This window comes from Acartia tonsa, chromosome 8, assembly GCF_053477335.1.
Source record: "Acartia tonsa isolate MP-2025a chromosome 8, ASM5347733v1, whole genome shotgun sequence".
Lineage (NCBI taxonomy): Eukaryota > Metazoa > Arthropoda > Copepoda > Calanoida > Acartiidae > Acartia > Acartia tonsa.
In genome coordinates, this window is record NC_137267.1 from 12,880,361 (window position 1) to 12,887,286 (window position 6,926).

The following is a 6,926-nucleotide window of genomic DNA, read 5'->3' on the forward strand; positions in this document are numbered from 1 at the left end:
TAAGATCTTTTAGTCCGTTTTTTTTCTTCTTAAATGATTGAGTTTTTAGATGAGCCACTTCATTTAAGAACTAATATTGCTGTTTAAAAAGAACACTTAAAGAATATACTTTTTTATTCAAGAGTATCGGAGTGTTGAGCTTTCCTCGCGGATTCTTGGGTAGAAAGTGCGACATATCTCCACCCAGTTTTACAAATATCGGTCAGAGCTGTTAGGATACGAAAGACAGAAAATTTGCGGGGATATAAGTAATAATAATATTGCATTTGACTAAACTTAATTGTTATTTATTGCATCATTTTATAGACAGATTTGGCGGATATCAAAATAAAACATTAAAACCAGTTTTGTTAGTCGAAAGGGGCCGAAGGCCTGGGATAGCAAAACTTGTTAATTTTATTTTATAGAGGTATGTGGAAAAGATTCTGTAATATGATGCTATGCATGATTGTTCAGTATGGCTGAGAAACGGTACTAGTCCAGCGGATATTAATCGGTTTCGAAGCCATGTTGGAAATTTAGTTCCCAGATAAGGTTCTACAGAAAAAGAAGTAATCCCGCCTCAATGCAGCAGTAAAGTGTAGAAAAGGCAGAATTTTGTACTCAAAAGCTAATTCTTTCTTCTATTGACCTCTCCCTGTAACATTTTCAAGTTATGCATATTGCTTAAAAATAAAGAAGTTATTAACAAAGGAATTTCAACAATGTTTTCCATTTTTCACAATTCTTATTTTTTAGAAAAAAAAATTATATTTTGTTAAATGCAAAGCTTTTCTATAATCTTAATGAAATATATTACTAGCGCCTGCGCCCCTAGCATCTATAGGCTCTGTATTAAAAGTGGTAGGAGAGGGCAGAAAAATAGCTTAAAACCACCTTGAGACTTAAATCAAAATTCAATTAGCCAAAAACAATCCAAGGACCAATGTGAAGCTTTCATTAAATGGAGAACTCATTCGATTCAGGAGAAATCATAATCTTAATCTACAGACGAAAAACCTTACTACTATATACAATAGGATATACCGTCAGTTTCCCTCATATTGCATTTGGACCGCAATTTTTTTTTTATAAAATTGTAATCAGGGGGTTGGGTGTAAGTAAAGGTAAAGATATTTGTTTGAACCAATAAACTTTTTAAGAAACTGTACTTAGCTGCAGATCTGCGTCTGAATGTCATTTAGAGATTTAGAGCGGCTGTAGATATCTGCGGCATACAGTAGCTAACTTTTTCGCGAAGCCACACGAGAGAGAGAGAGAAGGAGAGGAAGTGGGCGGATAAAGAAATAAATAGCTAGTAAGAAGTGAGTATAGAAAGATTGGGCGGGGATGGATAAAAGAGACAAATTAGAAAAAATGTTTGTCCTCCCAATAATTTCAAAACATCCCACAAACTTTTCATTTTAGTTTTTATCCGAAAGTTGTTCTAAAAACATGTATTTTAGTTGTTAGTAAAAGTTTATATTACTTTGTAATATAGGGAAAAATTATCCAAAATAAATTTATATTTTTTGAAATTCTAATATATAAAGTAATAAGCTTTTTTGTCTGTACTGAAGGATCTCGCTAACCGCTGAACCGATCAGGTTCTCCATAACAGGATAGCTTCTCATCGGTCCCAGGAATGTTTAAAACTATTTTTGGGGAGGGTGCCACCACCCTTCAAAGAGAACTCGCCCCTAAAAGAAAATTGTTAAATCTGGTTTTTTTTATATAAATTTTATAAAATGTTTTTTTATTCAACTTCCCCCTCCTCAAGTGCCCCTAGAGGCCTCTAGGGGCGTAGCCGCTAGTTAGAATATAAAGCGATAAACATAATTTTTATAATATAGACTTAATGGCGGAGTGTGGGGGGGTGGAGTTAAGATATAAAAGTAACAGAATGTGTGAGTACCGAAAGATCTCGCTAACCCCTGGACTGATCTGGTTCTCCTTTCCCTAATAAGCTTCGCATCCAGGAGAGGTTTATAAAAATTTTATTAGAGGGTGCCTCAACAAAATATAAAATATTTTGAAATTTTTTTTATAAAAATAATGTCCACCCGACTGTATGTCTCAGGGAGTAAGGGAGGGGACAATGGGCAATTAATTCAATATAAGAGTTATCAAAGAAAGGGCATGAAATCCAGTTTAATCCAATAAATTTGTAGGAAATTATAAAGGGATTGTTAATTGAATAATAGATTTCCATAGCGTCATGTAAAGTGAAATCACAACTTGTTTTTGATGAAATATATTGAGGTTTTTTGGTGTGATTTTTATATTAAAAGATTATTAGACCCGGCCAGCTGCTAGCAAGAATATGACTGCCCCTTTTTATTCTGTTTATTTCCCTTGCCCCCACCTCCCTTCTCCCCGTCTGCTACATTCCAAACTAACACAACGAGTGTTTATTTCCCTTCCCCCCACTTCCCTTATCCCTTCTCCCCGTCTGCAATATTCAAAACATACATAACGAGTAGCGGCATTCTATGCGCAAGTCCCCAAACTCACTCAGAAACTGCTAAATTCTTGCACATTCCCTTTAAGCCAGTCCCCAAAGTCTGAGACTCCTAAAAATTGAATATTCGATCCATTGTCCCCTCCCTTACTCCCTGGTATGTCTGAAGGAAAATCAACACCAACCTCTGGAAACAATAATGTCTGCTTTTCAGAGAAGCATCACAATTCTACTATGAGCAAATGCCCTAGTCAATACCCCCCCCCCCCCTCCCATAATTGTAAATAATAAAAGAACTCGAAGTTCGAAAGCTACTTAATAAAAAATACTTTTTGTCAGTTTGATTAAATAATAGCATTTAATAGTTCAATAGCAAATAAAAAAAGAATGCTGACAACAACCGGTTTAAACACTTTTCCAGTAAAACTTTGTAACTAATTAATATCCGCTGGATTAGAACTAGTTCTCAGCGATACCGAAAAACCATGCATAGCATCGAATTACAGACAATTTTCCACGAACATTAAAATAAAAATCTTAAAATTAATACCAATTAAGTTAGCCCGGGACTCCAGCCCCTCAGGGCTAAAAAAACTGGCTTTAATCTTATAATTTTTCATTTTAATATCCGCGGAAAGCTGTCTATAATACGATGCGATAAATAAATATTATATGTTAATACTTTTACTTGATTCAAAGAGAAAGAAATGGCACTCATTATCATTTAAGAGTCATATTTAAATAATTCCTATGAAAACAAGGATGACAACATACAAAAGTTGAGAAGTATGAAAAAATGAGGAATGGTCAAACGAAAAAGTTGGTTCAAAGTAGATGTCATAACAAAGAATATGCAAAAATGTTAAGAAAATCACTAAAATTTTAAAATTTAAGGTTTATGTCTTTAAAAGCATGACCGACAGATAAACGGACAACATCATGTATAGACTAGATGCGCATATGTTATTGGAATATTCACTGAAAATTTCAACTGTATATCTTCAATAGCAACCGAGAAAATCATAGTTTCTTCATAGCGTTTATAATACTAGCGGCTACGCCCCTAGAAGCCTCTAGGGGACTGGTACGAGGGGGAAAAGTCGACCTCATCCTATTCTAAATTTGAGTTTCAAATGAGTTGAAAAAAAAAATTTTTTGGAGGGGGAGGGGGTTGAAGACACCCTCTCCAAAAATAGTTTAAAACCTTCCCAGGACCTATAAGAAGCTTCACTGTAAAGGAGAACAATATCGGTTCAGCGGTTAGCGAGATCCTTTGGGACAAACAAAAAACTCTTACTACTTTATATCTATACTAACGGCTTCGCCCCTAGCCTCTAGGGGCTTTGCCCCAAGAGATGATAAAAAAGTTAAGGTGAAATTTGTAAAAAAAATTAAGAAGGACCAAGTAAATCTCCTGCAAAAAAAGGACCAAGGATATCTCCTACAAAAAAAAAAATGGGGGGGGTGTTTTTTTTAGTTTTTGAGGGGGTTGGGTGTCCCACCCCCCAGAAAATAGCTTAAAACTCACAGGACCAGTAGGTTTAATCCCTGAAAAGTAGAGCCCAATCGGTTCAGCGGTTACTGAGATCTTAAGATTCAGACGGAAAGACAGACAGACAGACATCGTTCTACTTTGTATTATAGATAGTACATTTTTTAACATTTAATATATTTTAGAAAATTTTAAAGTACAAAGAATAATTAGTTAAAAATACAATGCACATTTTTGTTTAAAATATGTCAAATTAATTCATCATAAACATCGTTTTTTTTAGTGCAAAAAGATAGTTTGAATATTGTGCAAAATAAAGTGTTAATTGCAAGCTTTATTATTGCTAAGTATCTTTTAAAAAAACATCGGGCATTTTTGCCTTTCTAGTTAAATTTTCTGAAATTACTAAATTCCTACTTAATTTCACTTAATTGGAGAGTTTTCTCCTATTTATTAAAAAATATTGATTAAAATTAATAATAATCTTTTTAAAACTAAAATATATAGCATTAAGAGGTATAGAAAAATAAAACAACACTTAGAAAGAACAAATAAAAAAATATGACTATCAAATCAAATTCAAAACTAGATCTGATTCTCTTTACCTTTCCTTATACAGACAAATTAAATATAGAGAAGCTTCACTTTTGTACAAATTAATACATATTTTAGTTTTTAAATTACAGCGGACATAAAAATATGAAAGGCAAATTTTCAACAAAAAAAACTTATTACCAAATTAATTGTCTAATAATCTTCCAGTTTTGTTTGAAAAATCTCCAAAAATTAGGATCATGGAAAGAAAAAGAAGTAGCGGGTTTTTTTAATAGGTTATTTTGGGTTAGGTAAATGTTAGTCCCGCAGGGTTAGAGTCACACACAGAAGCTAGAAATAGGAGAAAGGTACTAGGAAACCCGCTTCTCCGTTTTCTTTCCACCATGATCCAAAAACTGTACTAACATTTTCTTGGATTTTAAGGAAAGAACTTTAATCCAGACGGGCTGCTAAAAATGCTATTTTTGTTTTAAGAATTGAGCTCCTATGAAAACATTCTTTATCAGGATTTATTTAGAATTGAATCACAACACTAAGGATTTCAAATAATTTTCCCTCTACATTGTTTAGTGTTCATTAAAAACTGCAGAAACCTTCTATTCATCTTTTTTATACTCTTTTGTGGAGGCTATATCATTAAACAATGAAGGTTGTTAAATATGAAATTTTAAGTCCATTTTATTTTAAACTTTTTAGAAACTTTGATACAGATATAATTAAACGATTTTTTGGCTTCATGTTTTTAGACCTCCCACCCCCCCCCCCCCTCTCCCCGTTATAGCCTTGAAACCAATTAATATCATTCGCTCGAAAAGAAGCGGTTATGAGCCATGCTGAAAATTGTTATATCGTATTAGATACAATATTTCACGAAAAATAAAGCATAAAATTAATTCTAGTTTTTTTGGGCCAGGTCATTCGTACAATATGGTCTGACAAAACTGGAATCAATGTTGTAGTTTTCAGCTGTCTATAATACGATGCAATAAATAGCTATTACAGTATATTACCCCTCTCAATGTATTCGTTTTCATTTTTACAATAAAATCTTTATCTTAGCAAGGATGTCCAACCTATTTTGGCTACGGATAGAGGAAAATCTTAAAAGTCAAATATTATTTCTTGAATTTTTTTTAAAGCTGTACTTTCTATAGTTTTGTTTTGTGGTGACATTTGATTTGAGGAAAAGTCTCATTTTGATAAAAAATGCAATTTGTAAACATGAATGAACAAGTCCAAATTTAGAAAAACTTTGGGGAGAATAAATAACACTGCAAGGAGAAATGGACTAATGAACCAGACATATAGGATACAAAATAAACTAATTTTAATACAAACCCAAAAAAAATTCTAGGCATTATATCAACATCATTAATAAGTGATTTAATTTAAAATTGACTTTTTTTGACAGATAGGAAATAAAGTAAGAGATAAGACGGATAGACAGACTAACAGGAAAGATTGTAGAGTAGGCAATACTAAAACAAGCCTCATCAAATTTATTCCACATTGAAATTTGAAAAATTCAAATCAAATTAAAGTAAAGTAATGAGTTTTAAAAATGAATTAATTGCCTTTTAAATTTCTCCCATGCATGTCTATTTGTTCATTAGGTTTATGCATTTTTTTTAAAGCGAAGCTATTCTATAATTAAAGTCAGCCCATACGTACGTAACGGATAAATATTATCGTTAATTTAAACATGAAGCATTGGCCTGTCTATTTGTATGATGGTTCCTGTAACGATTTACACAGCCTAGCAACTCTATAATCGTTGCCAGAAAGTCCACACGTCTTATTTTGAACTTGGCAACTATCTTTTGAGTGATATAATGATTCCTAGGACAACAAATTACAGTAGAAAAACTTTAAATCAATATATTGAGTTCCATTATTTAATTTAACAATAATGGCAAAAAACCAGTAAATGATAAAACAGGATTTTTAAATCAAATATAGTAAATGAAGAAACAAACAAGATGGATTTCAAAATACTAGTTAAGGAACAAAAGTTATTTTTAATCCAAATCCAATTTACAATGACCTACATAAAGGACAGACACACAAAGATTACTTTACTTGTAGAGTAGCTTCGCTACTAAAAAATATTAGTTTTTCAAATGTTAAGGAAAAATATTTTAAAATTCTTTGTTTAAAATTAAATTTTAGATAAGATCAAATTTCTTTACAAGTCAGTTTGCCTTCTGGACATTTTCCTTTCCTTTGGGGAATGTTCTTTTTGTGAAGCCCCTTGTCACTTTTCCAGTAAAACAAGCGGCTACGCCCATAGAGGCCTCAAGGGGTGCTTTAGAGAGGAGAGGAGTAGGGGTAAGTCAAGCCTCCACTTTTTATTTTGATTTCTCTTTTGCAGGGTGGAGGTACCCTCACCAAAATTATCTGTAAACCTTCAATATGCCTATAAGAAGCCTCACTCTAAAG